The sequence below is a fragment of the Clinocottus analis genome, unplaced genomic scaffold (assembly GCF_023055335.1).
Source record: "Clinocottus analis isolate CAN_PGR_092001 unplaced genomic scaffold, fCliAna1.0.p SCAF_20, whole genome shotgun sequence".
Lineage (NCBI taxonomy): Eukaryota > Metazoa > Chordata > Actinopteri > Perciformes > Cottidae > Clinocottus > Clinocottus analis.
The window spans coordinates 5,013,986-5,030,109 of record NW_027175932.1 but is presented as its reverse complement, the minus strand read 5'-3'; positions in this window follow the sequence as shown (position 1 = coordinate 5,030,109).

Below are 16,124 nucleotides of genomic sequence, written 5' to 3'. Positions count from 1 at the left end.
TATGGCCTTCTTCACCTTCCAACCCAACTTACTCAGTTAGACACATCGGCCCCTGCTGGCATTAATGATGCAGGTGGAGGGCAGAGGCCAAACTCTAATTCCCAGAGCCCAGGGTCACACCTTCAAGTTGCTAATTTCCTTCAAGCAACAGCCCAAAACCCCAAAACAGACAAAGAACATAGACAAAAACTGTTGCCGATTATTCCTCTGTCCATCGATGGGTTGATTGATGTCATATTGCCAAACCCTGGTCCTCACATTGGGCATGAATACCTTGCGAGCACACAGGAGGCAGGTGTCATCCATACCTGCTAACACACAATCTGTCTCATTTCAGAAACAATCAGTAAGAGAAAGTTGTAGAGAAAAAAAAAATGTGCTTAGTCCCAATCGAGCGTTCTACTGGTCTACTGAATCCCGCAGAATGGAGCGAAGCTAAACTGTCCCAATCACATTGATGTGGACTTAATGAACGGCCTTAAACCCGTCTGCCAATCACGTCGCCTTAAGACCCTCAATCCTCGGCCTGAAGGACTCTACCTGCGCATGTAGTGTGTGTGTGGGGGTGGGTGGGGGTAACGACATGGAGAGTTGATGGGGGAAAGGGGCTGCGGTGGCTCATTGGTATGAGCGTAGGGGTCTGTTCGGCTGCATTAAGCCCCAGCAAGTTCATTAAGCAGCACGAGAGAGGGAAGGACGAACAGAGGTGCAGATAGACTGCCTTGATCAACGTAGATGAATGTTCTGCACCGCTGCATGAGAGGTTACAGGGATAACGTCTGAGGGGAATTAACGCATGTGCAATAAGAGTAAGCATGGACTGTGTGGGCACAAAGAGGGGAAAAAAAGGGAACATGGAAACAGAATTCAAGAGAAGGAGTCAAGAGTGTGTGCATGAGGGAATATATATATATAAAGATGTACAGCAAGTATGAATGTCGCTATGCGCGAGGCTCCATAAATTTAAAGAGAAGCACATTTCCGTATGTCTCCAAGCCTCCCTGACGCTGTCCCGAGGCGCTATCATCTCCCTAAATAAGAACACCTTGGAAAATCAAAGGAGGACGCTGGGGGAGCGAGGACGCTGCTCGGAGAAAAGAAACACACCTGAAAGAGTCGACTGTTTCAGAGAGAAAGCTGCCTCACCAAATTGGAATGTGTACACAAAAGCACCGGAGTGGGAGAACGTGTGTGTGTGTGTGTGTGTGTGTGTGTGTGTGTGTGTGTGTGTGTGTGTGTGTGTGTGTGTGTGTGTGTGTGTGTGTGTGTGTGTGTGTGTGTGTGGGAGCGGAGGAAGTGAAGGAGGAGCTTCCATCTGTAATGTACTTGATTTGTGCCCGAAAAGCTCATAGACAGATGCTAGAATATCATTTGAATGCATCCGGGTGCCGAGCGGCCTGGCAGGCGAGCGGGCTGGCACTCGTCGCCGGCCAAGCGCAGAGTCCCCCGTCCTGATCACGACATTTGTTTGATTCCACTCTGTCAGCTTGGCTCCGTTGCCAATCTCGTTTTTTTTTTTTTTTGTTTTATTGGAATTTCTTCTTTTTCTTACAAACAACAACACACTTGTGTTTGTTAGCTTTCTCCCCACTGAGGTAAAATGTGCTTAAGGAAGCAGCATTGAGATGTAGAGATGAATACATGTGGAGCCAGCTGAGGCGCCCAGTTGTCTTTGCAAGAGTAACGGAGCAATTCTACAAAGGAAAAAGAGCGTATTAGAGTATGTGAAAGAGAAGATACTTTCTGAGGGAATGACAAATCACAAGGCATATGCCCAATGATGCGCTGAAAAAATGAAAATAACTTCAATGAGCCGATCTGTAAGGACAACAGAGAGGCCAGTGCATGACTTTAAAACCCAACTAATCCAAAGATCTGAGTTGCTAGTGAACGATATTCTCTGCTGGCATTCTTAGATCTTGGCAGACTGGAATTACTTCATTGATTAGTTGTTCAAGTCTTCCCTTCGAGGCTTCAATGGCATATCATGAAGATAAGAATGAGATTAATTGCGCCGTCATTAAGTTATTGGATTGTTGAATCCAAAAATATCGGGATGTTATTAGAGTGCATTCTGGGTAAAGTCTTGGTTACAAGTTTGCCGGTGCACAAACAAAAGGCCGAGCATCTGACAGCAGGGAAAAATGCAAACAAAAACATCTGCTATTATTCAATTCCCAGTTGTGGCATATCTTGACCTGATGAAAGGGAAATGAATAAATCATGCTCCATTAAATGTCATTAGGCCTGTTAGCGAAATATAATTCCACTAAAGTTCAGCGCCAGTTTACAAATTGAATGTAATTGCCCAGAATGCAAATGGTCTGGACTGTTATTTGTGTGTTTTGTGTGACATCAAGCAAGAGAAAAGTGCGAAGAGAGAGAGAGAGAGAGAGAGAGAGAGAGAGAGAGAGAGAGAGAGAGAGAGAGAGAGAGAGAGAGAGAGAGAGGAAAGGAGAGAAAGAAAAACTAAATATGAGAGTGAAGGAAAAACCTTTAAGCGGCAGCATAATGGGCAGCACTTACTTCTCACAGTTTTCATTCAGAAGTCTGAGGGGCTACAACGCCGGGGAATTGTCAATTGTCAAGGCTTTAAAAACTGATGGTTTCATTTCAGGAAAAAAAAAAAAAAAGCGGGATGGGGGAAATGTAATTACCCAGCGAGAGCTGTGTGGGAGTTTTACTGTTTGATAATTATCCCTTAAAGGCATGCTAAACTTTTCCTTAGCTATCTGTATAAAACTCCACAGAGACATGGAAGTAGAAGAGAGGTCACCCGGCTCCAGGAGGGAACGGGGGATGAGATTAATGTGAAGGAGAGTGAGGATCAGATAAGTGCTGCCGTGTTGGGCAGCTGAGAACACATATACGACAGAAAGTACAACAGGAAATAAAACAATACATCAAAGTAGCACATCTTGCGGGACGAGTTATTGCCTCGCTAAGTCACAAAAATGTATTGACTTGTAATAGGTTCCATGAAAGATAATGTCGCATTTGTGTCTTTTTTTTTCCAGCGATTCAGCGTCAAAAGCATGCATTTGGGGAAATAGATGACTGGAACATTTGATGTTTCCTGAGGTCTCTTGACCATGCCATCTGTCTTTTTTATCGATGTGCAAGCGCTCACGCACACCATACACAGATATTGTATTGAGTGCAGCGCTGCCTTTGCTTCCCGCCCTCCAACACACATGGAAATAAATAGTAAGCCCAATCTGTGCGCCCACCAGATACTGTATTTGCCACAATACTGCCTTGTCCCTAATATTCTCCAGTACGAACTGGCAATTTGAAAGCCTAACCTTCTGGCACGGCTGATAATAACAATTTGAACAAAAGGATAAACATTCAAATCCAAATGAAAACAAATATGGAAAGAAAAAAAACAGAGAGGGTCAGGTCTGTTTACGCCAGACTTTGACTTTTCAGAGTTTTGTTCTGAAACGCACTCAAGAAACTTTCCAAATCTGGTGAAAAAACACCATTTGAATGTTTTATACCAAAAAAAGGGTTAGTTGAACATTGTATGACTTTACAACTGGTATTAAATGCAAAAATCCAAGGTGTGCACAAGGTCTCTCTTCAACAACTCGTTTTCATGTCACACCAAAGCGTTTCATCCCCGCTGAAGCCGTTTCCACTCCCTGCTCCCTAAATGGGCTAAATAAGATTTGCCTTGATTTGTTACTGCTGGCATCTTTAGATCTCACTCCTGGTAATACCCATTTATCTCCGGGGTGCAGTTCAAGTCCCGTGTAAACCCACGCCGCCTCCCTCGTGCACCCAGTCATCAGCTTAACTTCTTTATCAGCCGCATTAATCTTGGAGATACACTCTTTCTAATTAATGGAGTATTGCCCAGTGCAATAAATATGAGTGGAGGTAGACTCGCTGAACTGGTGCACACCGATGCACGTGTGCAAAGACACAAAGGGGTTCAATAAGCTGCGGGTATAAACAATGCTACACACATAATGACAATAACTATTCATCCATAATTATCCAACGCTGACTGAGACTGTACCAAGGGTCACCCACAGGCCAGAAAAGATGAGATCTGGGCTGTTAGGCGACTGTGAATGTGAGTGCTACTCTGGGTGTCACTGGGAGTGTTTCTCCATTTGCTTGCAGGACGCTGTTCTATTACGCCAGAGAGCCAATTAGCGTCTCTCAGTTTGACAGCCGCCTCGTCAGGACCAGCGTGCTCATACATGTTAATTGTGGTGTTTAACGGCCACTGAGGTTTTTGGCTGCCTCATTACAGCAAGAACATGCACCTAACAACCAGGGGTGGGGGGGTGGGGGGGGGGCTTATGTGGCGAAAAAAAATCTGAAAAGCCACCCACCCACTCTCCTCTGTCACCACCTCGCAGTTACTCCTCCTCTCTGTGTCTTACTGCTTCCCTCCCTCCTCCCTGCTGAGTAACACCTCGAAAGAGTGACCTTCCAGTGAAAGCTGATCTGTCTCAATGAAAGAAGGGAGTAAGCCACCGCTTAGAAAACAAACGCATGCGTTCAGGTCATCAGGCAACGGTCATGTGAGAGACTTGACAATTCAAAGCAGCGGCCGGGATGAAGCGTCGATGCAGATCCTCCGACAGAACACTGGATACATCCTGTCACGCTGCCACATGTCGGAGCTCTTGGTAAGAAAACAACAGATGAGTGCGATCAGGCAGTGCTGATAGCTGTGCCCCGTATTGGCAGGAAACACATGCAACGTCAGCAAAATGCTGCAAGAGTGTAAAGAGAGCAGAGGGACAATGGGGGGGGGGGGAACTATTTTGAGTAAGGCAACAAAGACAGACTCTTTAAAAAGAGGTTGAAACTAATTGTAAAAAAAGTTATACAATGACAATTTGACATGTAAAGGTTGGAAGGAAGAATAGAAAACAAGCGATAAAAAGGAGCAGAACTGAAGAGAAATCAGAAAAGGAGAAATCAGAAAAGGAGGTAGAAGAATAAGGTGTTCAGGGTTCAAATAATACACAATCTGCAGCGATATAATTTTCCAGTCTTCCAAGTCTCAGAAAATGAGGAACAGAACAGTACCATCCGCCGTTCAAGATTGCGTTGCCCGGGTAATACTCAATACTCGCTTATTACATGCCTTGCATTAGAGCTGTGAAACACTTTGCTTCACAGCGTGAATATTGGACCGAAGCAGAGAAAATGTCCCAAACAGTCAGCCTCACTCTGACCTGGACAGAGTAATCCCCCTTTTTCCAGATGAGTGAACCATGATCTTGGCCCTGCACGGCACTAATTATTGTCCTCACTGCATCCCAGCCCAGCTTTAAATCACCACGGTGCATATATATATATATATATCGAGGTGATCTGACGAAGCCAGAAGGACAACATCATTGGGGGAAAACAACAGAGATGGCGCTTTGATGTCATCCAGCTGGACAGTGTCCAGTCTTTGGCAGCATTTTTGATATCCTGTGCATAAACATCAGCAAACATAAAAGGTTACAAAGGGCACACCCTTGCCCAGAGTGCATGATTAGTGTGCTACTGCTCGCAGTACACTGCTAATGAATGAGCCACCTGCACCTCATGCTCCTCTCCTCCTCCGGGACCAAGGTCATCAGACACAAAACCCCTGTAAAGCTATTTTCCAATGATATCCCCATATGGAGGTGAGAGGATAAAAGTTTCCAGGGAAGAATCAGACATTTTGAGAAGAAAAAAAAACACAAAAAAACATGATTTGCGGATTAAATTGGATGGCGAAAAAAAGAGGAATTGGATGGGAAATGCATTTTTATAATTTGAAGGGATGTATGCAAATTGTGTGCCACTGAAGAAGAAAAAAGAGAGAAGGAAGGAGAGACGTGGAAGAAGACAGAAAGTCCTAGAGCACTGAAGGGAAGGTCAGAGAAATGCAGGCAGATGTTAGGAGATGTCCCAGAAGTATTCTCTTTTGCTGCAGTGTGTGATTCTCTCACGCCAAGCAGAGAGGGAGTAAGCACAACAATAACAGACGCACACGAGAAATACTCACATGGAAGCAGAGTTCAGCTATCAATGAAGTGCACCCATTTATGTTAATTTGGCTTGCAGATGTAAATACATTTGTGTGTGTGTATATATATATATATATATATATATATATATATATATATATATATATATATATATATATATATATATATATATATAGATAGATAGGCGCAAACATGGGTTATTCACACAAACGCAGGCCCAAAAAGCTGCCTCATTTGCATCACATTATCATCTTCCTGTCATTGCTCAACCTGCTGTGCTCCTGGCCTAGAACTTTTGGAGGATTGCGTAAGCCATTTGTTGCTGTATCCTTTGACTCTGCTGCTTATAATACAGAATGCGTCTCTCATTGCCTCAAGACTACCACAGCAACCTGCACACACACACACACACACACACACTCACACACACACCTGCAATCGCTATGTCAGTCCACCCAAGGACACTCCGGATGTCAGCTCTGATTAAGCCTGCACTCAGCCCGTAGAATAGAGTTCTTGGGCGGAGGGGGGATGGGGGGGGGGAGAAGCGACTTGGGTCCAGTAATAAATCGCCGCAGGCAGCCGGGCCCTTCAGAGCCGTGGCCTGGCCGAACCCTAACAGATGCCGGCTGGTTTGGCCTGCCAGTTGCGTCCCGGGCCTGTGGGCCAGCACCATCATGAGCGATGGCCGCGATCCAAAGTGGGGGTCTGCCGCCACAGGCGCAGGTGTATACATCGTTAACATCCAATGAGAAGAGAGCGGAGCCCTGCGGGTGGGGCAAAGTGATATTGATGGAGGCTCGTCTGCAGCCTGGTTCACTGAGCAAATATGACAATAAATATGGCCTTTCGCATAGCGTGCACCTTTCATTAATATTAACCAACGGCCTCAATGGTGCACACGATTGTCCATTAACAGCAGTCACTATGGGTTGACAACCGCTGTCTGTTTGCAATGTTATTTGTTACTCTCCCTGCCCTCTTTTTAAATGACATAGCCTGTTTATGCAAAGCATGATCCAACATTGTTCTACTCCTGCCAAGTCAGCAAAGTCAATTATGTTTGTTGTTTATTTGGAAGTTGGAAGATTACGGTACAATTTGCCAAGCTCGAGACATGATCAGCTGCAAATTAATCCTGTGAGGATTCATATTGCTTGGCACGCACCTTTTTTTTTCCTCCTCATTGTGTCGGTATTGCCAGGAAATTGAGTAGTCGTGTTGAAAACAAGAGCATCCGAGACAAAACAACAATGGATAAACAAGACTCGATATGTACTAATTGATTTGGTGACTGTCCAGCTATCCTCCACAAATTGGCTTTTCGAGGCATCTAACCTTGTCCAACATCAACTCAATTCTACAGATGCAGTCTCTTCCTTGTGTTTAATTAATCCTCTTGTCACATGTTCCAGTCAGACACAAAGCCTCCCTATGCTGCTGCCCCGTTCTCCACCAAGGTCAACCCCATGATTGTAGGCACCTCCAGGTCAGTGGCAGGTGGCTTAAAGGTTAAAGCTTCAAACTCACTTGTTTCCTGGATCCTTTTAGAGTGGCGGACAAATCTAGGAGGTGCAATCTCAGGGGGTTCAGGCTCTTGGGTCAGTATAGTGGCATTGTGTTCAGAGGCAAATCCCGCCTTAAATGAGTGGTGTCTGAGCTAGATCTTGACATGAATTGGGCGAACAGAAGTGGATTCTATTCTCTTCACAACATTCGATAGCCACAGATTTTCCTCAATCCCCATGAAAGTCCACACCAGCTGTCTATCTGTTGTGCTCAGGACTCTCTTCCATGAGCTGTACCAGTGTATTTAGGAGATTTCCCCTGTTTGAAGTTGCTCCCATTTATTTTAGTTCAGTGCATGAGTGCATTTGTGTGACCTGTTGGGCTATGTGTGCCGTCTGCTCGTTTCAGCACCAAAAGTGGTGTTTTGATTCAGCTAAACTCTTTGTTTGCACAGTAAATGAGAAGATACCATTTTATTTTCTTCCTTGTGTGCCAAGGTCTCTGAATTGTTCCTTCTCTTCTTAAAACAGCTTGGGCTGGGTTGAGAATTGTTCTTATATCTATGCCTGAAAAGACCAAAGTCAATGGTAGATGATGGAGGGAAAACTAGAGCACAGATTTATGAAGGTCAGATTGATTAAATGTGCAAAGCCATTTACTTTTTAATACAATATATTGATAAGCCTAAGGTCATGTCTGACCTATATATATACATATTCTAAACATGGCAGTGATTATAAAACTGGGGTCCCAGGCACTTGTAATTAATTATAAAACTGTGCTGTATCATTAATAATTGCAAATCTACAAATGGGGACCATTTGCACCAATAAAACAATCATACTGTGACCATTACTCCCACTCACGTTAGCTTTGGGCGAATAGAAACTCATAACATCAATCTGTCATGAATCAGTCACTCCACTCAGGGCGCAACGAATCCTTCCTGCTGCTGCAAAGCTTAGTTTATTAGACCCAAACTAGCTAAATTGAAAAAAAAAAATATGACGACAACTTTGGTTTTAGTGAGAATGGAGACGGGAGACCAAATATGGTCTGTGTTGTCAGGTGCTGGAGGACAAAGCCATGAAGCCAGCCAAGCTAAAGCAGCATTTGACTACAAAGCAGCCGCAATATGAGGGAAGAAAAATGGTATCAATGTATTTCTGGTTTCTTCCTTGCAAGGGGTCCCTATAGCCCCAAAAGAGTAATGCCATTGTAATACTCTGTGTTTTTTATGTGCAGTCCGTGTTTCCTGATTGTTTATTCCCTTCACCTGTTCTCGTTCCAGGCTCCTCCCTCCTCCTGTGGCTTCCCCCTGTGTGATTGCAAAGCCCCGCCCTGATTGGTTCCACCTGTGCCTCGTTGCCTGCCTTCCCCTGTGTCTTACCTTTGTCAGTTGCAGGATTGTCTTCCATGTGTGTACAGCGCCTTGGAGCTGGAGTTGGTATTTTTCCAGTGTTTGTTTTCTGTACCAGTCTTTTCCCTTGTTTTGTAGCTTTGAGATGGTAAAATACTTTGGATTTTGCCACACTGTGACTCCTGTCGTCTCCTCTGCGCCTGACTCTCTGCCACACTACACCTCGTGACAGACGAAGCAGTCTGTCTCCAGATTCCCCCCCAACAAATATGTATTTCTTCATTAATTAAAAGAGCTATTAAAAGAACTATGAAGCAGCAGTACATTGCTTGTATACATTGAAAGGAACGCTTACATAATCTGTGATGCGTTAGTGCTGTCAATCTTCGGTGCTCTTATCTTCTCTATTCCGTTCGCTGTATTTTTCTTTTCATTAGGACTCGTACACAGACACCGTGCTGCAAACTTTGCTCTCCCTGCAGATTCTTTCATCCCTCCCCTGGCAGTGAGTGGCAGCCCCGCTGAGCCCCAAGTGTGTCTGGTAGCTACTTGTTATATTTGCTACAAGGCGCCACCGCAGACCTCATTAGCCATTCACAATCACCTGGTGGCCTCACTTCACCGCGCAAATTGATGCTACATGACTGAGGCTGCCGCATGGTTCCTCACGGATTCCTTTCCACTGTTCTGAGATAAACTTAGCCCTCGCTATATTGACACTCCAATACTAATGAGCATGCATTAGCTGTCATATCTCAGTCCAAGCACCTGTAAACCTTGGTGCAAGGACACGGGGAAAACACCGCGTCTGGAGGACTGCCCTTAACACCTTAAGTGTTCTGGATAATAGTAATTAGTTTGTGAAGGACAAATAATTCAAGAGTGATGAAATATTCATTTTGAATATGTTGCATTAGTCAGTCTGAAGAAAAGAGGACAGAAGGACCATGCCAACAAAGGTCTGCATAACATAATATGTATGCATATGATTGTGAATAGACAGATGTGTGTACTAGTTTGTGTACACATGGTTAAATTATTTTTTGAAGAGCTTATCTTGGGAGGGTTTTTAATTAAAAGTATTATTAAAAAGCCTCGTAATTATACAGGACATGAGGAACTGTCATTGACTCGATTTATTTGCAATCAATCAGTATTTGGTAGCGTTCTCCTGGCACTCGGCCACTGCCCACATTACTGTATGTTGATGCCCGTAACCTCAATGTCCAGTCCACGGTGAGATCAGCTGTAAACAGAGACATTTCAGTAATTGCTAAAACATTGCACCTTCGCAACACAGTAGAGTTTACTTCTACCATGTCTGCAATAACGTATGATTATGTCCCACACACATCCTGTTCAATTTGTCTCATTCAAGTTAAATAACAGCAGCAGTGCATAGATGTTTCTGGAGGTCCCGATAAATCACCGGCTACAAATTTCCCGAGCATCTGCATTTTTTTGTGTGAGTTTGGAGGTGGTGAGTCTGGCAGGCGCACGCTGAGAAGGATGAGTAATGACGCCGAATCAAGAGGCGGAGGAAGTATACACACTGGGCTGTTGTTTCTATTGGACGTTTCACCCTGGGGCTCTCGTCACAGCAACCCTTTCTCCTCAAATTTATTATGGTCTGCCAGTACCTCCTACTGCAAAAGCAAAGTGATTCTGAACCAAAGGGCCTCAGAAATTGCTCTTTGCCTTTCCTTAACTCCTGTTCTTCTTTACCTCTTGCTCTTTGTCTTCCTCCCTCCTGCGAGGCCAGGTATGGACAAAGAGGTTGCTGTCATTTCAAACACATTGTTACAGGCTGCACACAAAGCCGTGGGGCGCCCTGTCCCAAAGAAAGGCCAGCAGAGATGAACACACGGTACCATCTTCACAACTCAGTCTTAATATGCATGATGCATGAGCCTATGCCATCCCTAACACGGCGCTCTTAAAAAGCCGGAAGACAGAGTCCAGCCCCCTTATTTTCTGTCCCTTCTTATACCGCTAGGTCAAGCTACAGGGCTGGCCCATGGCCCAAGTCTTAGGGATGAAGCTGAGCCTGGGCACATTCCCAGCCAGGCCACCTGCCAGCAGGCGCCACAATCCCAAGCAGTGGATGGAGAGCTTTCTCCCGCCTACTCTGTCCCCGACCGTCTTTTTTTTTTCTTCTCTTGGATTTAAAGGTTATCTGCTGCCATTCTGTCTGGGGCCTCTGGCGAGAGGAGGAGAGAACGGCCGGCCCACCACAGGTGTGAGCGCTGCCGATAAGCAAGAAGAAGGAAGGCTGGGAGAGGAGGCAATGGGTGAAGGGCGGGGCAGACGGTAGCAAAGAGATATGGAGGTCTATCATGGCCCCGGACTGACCTTCGTTCACAATATTGTCGACACGTGGAGCGCTCCCAGGATGCAAAACGGACTGTTCCGCAAAGATAAATCAAATCGCTGTTATTTTCCCTACCAAGCAAGGCTTTTCTTTTCTTTAAAAAAAAAAGAAGACAGTGAATGGGACAGAAACAGAGGGAATGCAGTGTTGTTGTTTAAGTACAAAAGCGTACTGAATAAAGTATTCATCGTGTAGCTTTTTTGAGAACGGCAAACATGAACTCTGCTTTAAAATGTATGTTTTAAAGGGTTTACTAATCTGAGGGATTACTGTCAAGGGTAACATGTGTTCCTATCGCTTTACAAAGTGAAAGCACAGCCAGGGCTAGGACAGAGCGACCAATCCCAGGGCTCACTAGCTCACTTTCAGTGTGTGTAGCTCCTCCATTAATAACTAATAGGTGGAACATTAGGGGGGAAATGGTGAGTATATCTTGAGGGCTTACATTAGCCTGGCGTACAGCATCTCCTTATCTGTGTGTAGGACAAGAAGTGAGATGGGATGCGTCGTCCTTTCTTTGACTTTCTTCCTCCATTAACTGCCATGTAAGGATAATACAAATGCTACTAAAAGTGCATAGAAATAGACGTGTGCAGACTAAGCATTAGCATATACGCAGCCATTCAACAATGCAAGAGTGTACCAATTGAGTACCCATTGTTCTTTTTATACATATGGTCTTATGTGCATGTATTTGCATATATGCAAATAATACAAGGCTAATACATCTAAATCCACACAGGCTGAAATGTGCATATTGTGCCGTATGTATAGCCATTACAGTCATATCATCTGCATAATGTTAAATATATACCAGAGACTGTATATAAAGGTAGCTCCCCAAAAAGGTGGAGCCAAAACATCTTCATCACCCCTGCTGGTTTGCAGCAGTATTGGTCATATATGGCGCACCTTTTATGTTATCGGAATGCAAATATTTATTTTTCCAAATGTGTAATTTAACAGCTACCGATGTGCCAATGTAACAGCTAGGTGGCTCTCACGCTAACGAGCTGCGGCAGTTTACCACACAGCCCCCGACTCCAAATGGCGTCAAAATCTCAAGATGGCCGCTCCCATATCTAGAACATTTAGCTTCACTTTTGTACAGTGGAAGGATGTGAAGACGCATCAAAGATCTATTTACACATTCTATAAATGAAATAGCTGCTATGTCCCTTGGCTGTTTAGCTTATTGATAACACATAATCTTATATCATTTCTCCACCAAGTAATCTCATTCTAATTTAGCCGAATGGTTGCCAAGCAATATCACATAAGTAGTGTAAAGCATGTTCAGAGGTCGGGATGTACACCATCTGTTATCTGGATATCGCCATTAGTGGTGCATTTGTTTCAGTAGTGTTCAATCTTGACACTCTTCTCTGTAGGTACAGAGGGATTTGTCTCTAGGACATTCCCCCGTGCTTATATTGTCTTCTCTTGCTGTATTTTTGGCGTGAGTAAGACTGCAGGAACGTTTCCTATTCATGCCCTGTCACTGATGAGATTTCTCTTGCCTCTGGGCCAGCATCTGAACTTTTATGGACAGAAGTGCTTCACGAGCAGTGTTTTTAGATCGTCGCGGTGCCGGCTGCTTTACACAGCGAGACCCCCTCGGTGGTGTTAGGAATAAGGGCCGGTTCAGGTTTGAAAGTGGGGAAACACATACCCACAGGGAAACACATTCGATCCAACATTTGTTTTATTTATTGGCTTTTCCAGCTTTTCAATTTCTCTTTTTTTTTTAATGTCAGCAGGTTTTATCTTCCTTCATACTGGCCATCACCTACAAACACGCAGCCATGCACAGCCCAGCCAGTAAACATAAACTCACATGGAAGAAGATCTGATTTAAATAGCACAGTGACACAATTTTATTACAGCCACAGGAATGCGTTTGTAAAGTATTTTCCAAAGGGCTCAAGGACCGTAACTATCTGTTTTAAAGCAGAAGTAACAATACAGATGGAGGTTCAAATCCATATTTTTCCCACCAAACATATACTTTTTTGTAGTCATTTACAGTATTTGGGAACTCTTGAAATCTTCTTTTTTTTGTGTGTTTCACTTGTTCTGGGGTCATGCTCTTGGGAAGTAATTCAAGAATCTCTAAAATGTTGCTGAGGGTTACAGATATTGTTGAAAGCTACAGAGAATTGTTTGTAATGAGCAGTACTTGCAATCATCTTTCATTCAGTAAAGGAGTAAAAAAAAACAATTTGCATACATGTATAAATGTTTCCTAAATATCACCTATCAAGCTCTTTAGCAGTAAGCGGTACGAATGTGCTGGAAAGAAAAAAAAGTATTCTCAAATAAATACTCATGCTGAGTGGTTTATGGAGATTTGGGAGAGCTATTGCTGCTTTTTGGATGGGAATGTGCGTAAAATAATAACTAATGATGATTCATGGATTGTTTTTCAGTGAGCGGTGATGCACACAGATTGTACAGTGATTAGGGAGGGAAGTTGCCTCTGTGCATTCAACTGGAGTGCACCTCATTCTGACACACAACACTTCTTGCAAACCAAACACATGTGAAATACACACACATGCACAGGGAAAGAGAGGGAACCATTCTTCTAGATATCTCGCTAATTTCAGACTCCGGCTACACAAACATCATTAATCAAGCTGACTAAGATTAGTCACTGGCGAGCTCCCCGACCTGTTTATTATAATTAAATCGATGTACGTGTCATTGCAGGCGTGGACCCGAACTATGGCAGAGGCAGTTAGGCTCGCCACAAAAGATGAGCTGCGAAAAAACAAAGAAAACCAAGAGAAAGCGAGGAAATACAGAACAGGAGGAATAAGTGATGGAGGTGAGGTTGAGGCCGGTCGGAAGCTGCGCGTGGGCAGAATTGGATACGACTTAAGGCTAGCGTGGAGACAGGAGGTGAGAGGTGTCTTTTGTTGTTTGTTGTACTTTAAAGATAACCTCTCCTGCTCCATCTGCAAAAAAAAAAAAGGTCCACGAAGGTTCTGTTCAATGCAGTTCAGATTGTATAACCTGCTCCATTCACAGTCTCAGAGCACAGCATAAAAACATGACGGAGAAGCAAGCCGAAGCCCCAAAGACACACACGAAAATGAGAGGAAAAGAAAACAGCAGCTAAGCTCAGAAAAAGGTACACCAGATATATTCAAGTAAACTATCCCTTGTGTGAGTTCTACAGGCCAGCTGAAACATTAGCTTGTGTATTTCTATCTCTGTATTTTCTTTCCTCGCTTTGTGTCTGGGGCCCTCTCTGTGACTGTCAGGAAATAAAACTGTACGGCACACTGGCTTTGGTCAAGATACCACTGTGTGCTCAGTGTTATATGAGTATATGGAGAGCACCGCCATGGGAAAAGGGGGTGGGTGAGGGAAGCTGGGCGAGTGGGCAGGCATGCAGGAAGGCAGATATTTGATTTGTACCAGACACTGGGGAAGCACACCAGAGATTAAGGGAGTAAGCCACTAAAACTTTTATTTTTTTGCATACAACGTGACATGGTCATGGCTCATAAAGGTTAAGTAAATTGGGAGACTTTACAACCCTGTTGGTTTGGATGGTAGAGGGCCAGGGGAAGGTGCAGCATAATGTGCTGGGACTCGTATCTGGGCAGCACATATGGATACCAGGACTGCCATAAACTCTCTTTTTTTTTTGCCATAAAAACGCCTTTCCCGTCAGGGATTTTCATGACCAATCATGAATGTTTTATGTACAGGAAATTGTGGCGAAAATCCGAAATTTGCTCATCTGTTATCACGGTTTAACCACCTTTCGGGAAGCAGCCGGCGGATATAAAACTAAGTCAGTTTAACTTTGGTGATGTGAATACTCCGGTCTCAATGACCGTTCCAACAACAACAACAACAGGGCACACATATTGAAAGCAAAATTGGACTGCAGATATGGTGGATGGAATAACTGCTATTTGAATAGAGGAAGGAGAGGGGTGAAGCACCTGCATGGTGAATAAAACATGAGGATACCGATAGGGCCGCACCGACCAAAATGAGACAGCTATGTCTTTGTTCTGCATCAACCTTTGACCTCGTCGTCAAATTGGTTGACATCACACAATCCGCGTACACCTGACTGCAGGCATGAAAGCGTAGTGAGGCTTGTGATTAGATGAGCTCCCATTTACATTGCCGGTGGCAAGTGTGGCACTTTCTTTCTCAAAATGAACACGGCATTTCCTTTCAACTGTGTTGTTGCAAAGAGGCGCTGCTTGTCCTCTCTCTCTCTCTCTGGAGTGGTGCAATTGCTTTGATGGATAAGACGACAGATAGAAGCCAACAAGTACCCTTAGCAGGATGCTTTATTTGCAAATTATGACTAGTTTTTGTTTCCTGCTGTTGAGCAACCCAGCTGATGTCTTGTGGAATGCAAATATAGTCCAACAGACAACAACAGCAGCCAGTCGCCTCTGTGATGTTCTCATTTGTTCACAGTGATTATACTAATTTCTCAAAATGAATGTGGTAATGGTTTATTGATGTTGAAATGCTACATGTAATACCTCTGAAATGACGGATTAAAATGTCATTACCAAATGGATATCCAGGTGGAATAGCCATAAATACTTGCCCGTCACCCCAGAGACACAGAATCTCGTGCAATAACGACATTTTCACTCACTGCTCAAGTTTCCATTTTCAGTTCGCAGCTTCGGTTCAGTTTCTGTCTGCAGAAAGAAACGGCGATGGTCCCGGGGTAATGGACCCCCTGCGGACAGCCGAGGGGGCTCACAGGAGAATATGCTTACTGCTTTCAATTAAATGCTGCCAAATGGAGCTCCTGTGCGCAGATTCCAAGCTCTGGGCGTTGCATTCGGGCCCTTGGCAGGCTGCTCAGCTGCACCCAGCCCATGATCAAGAGGCCAAG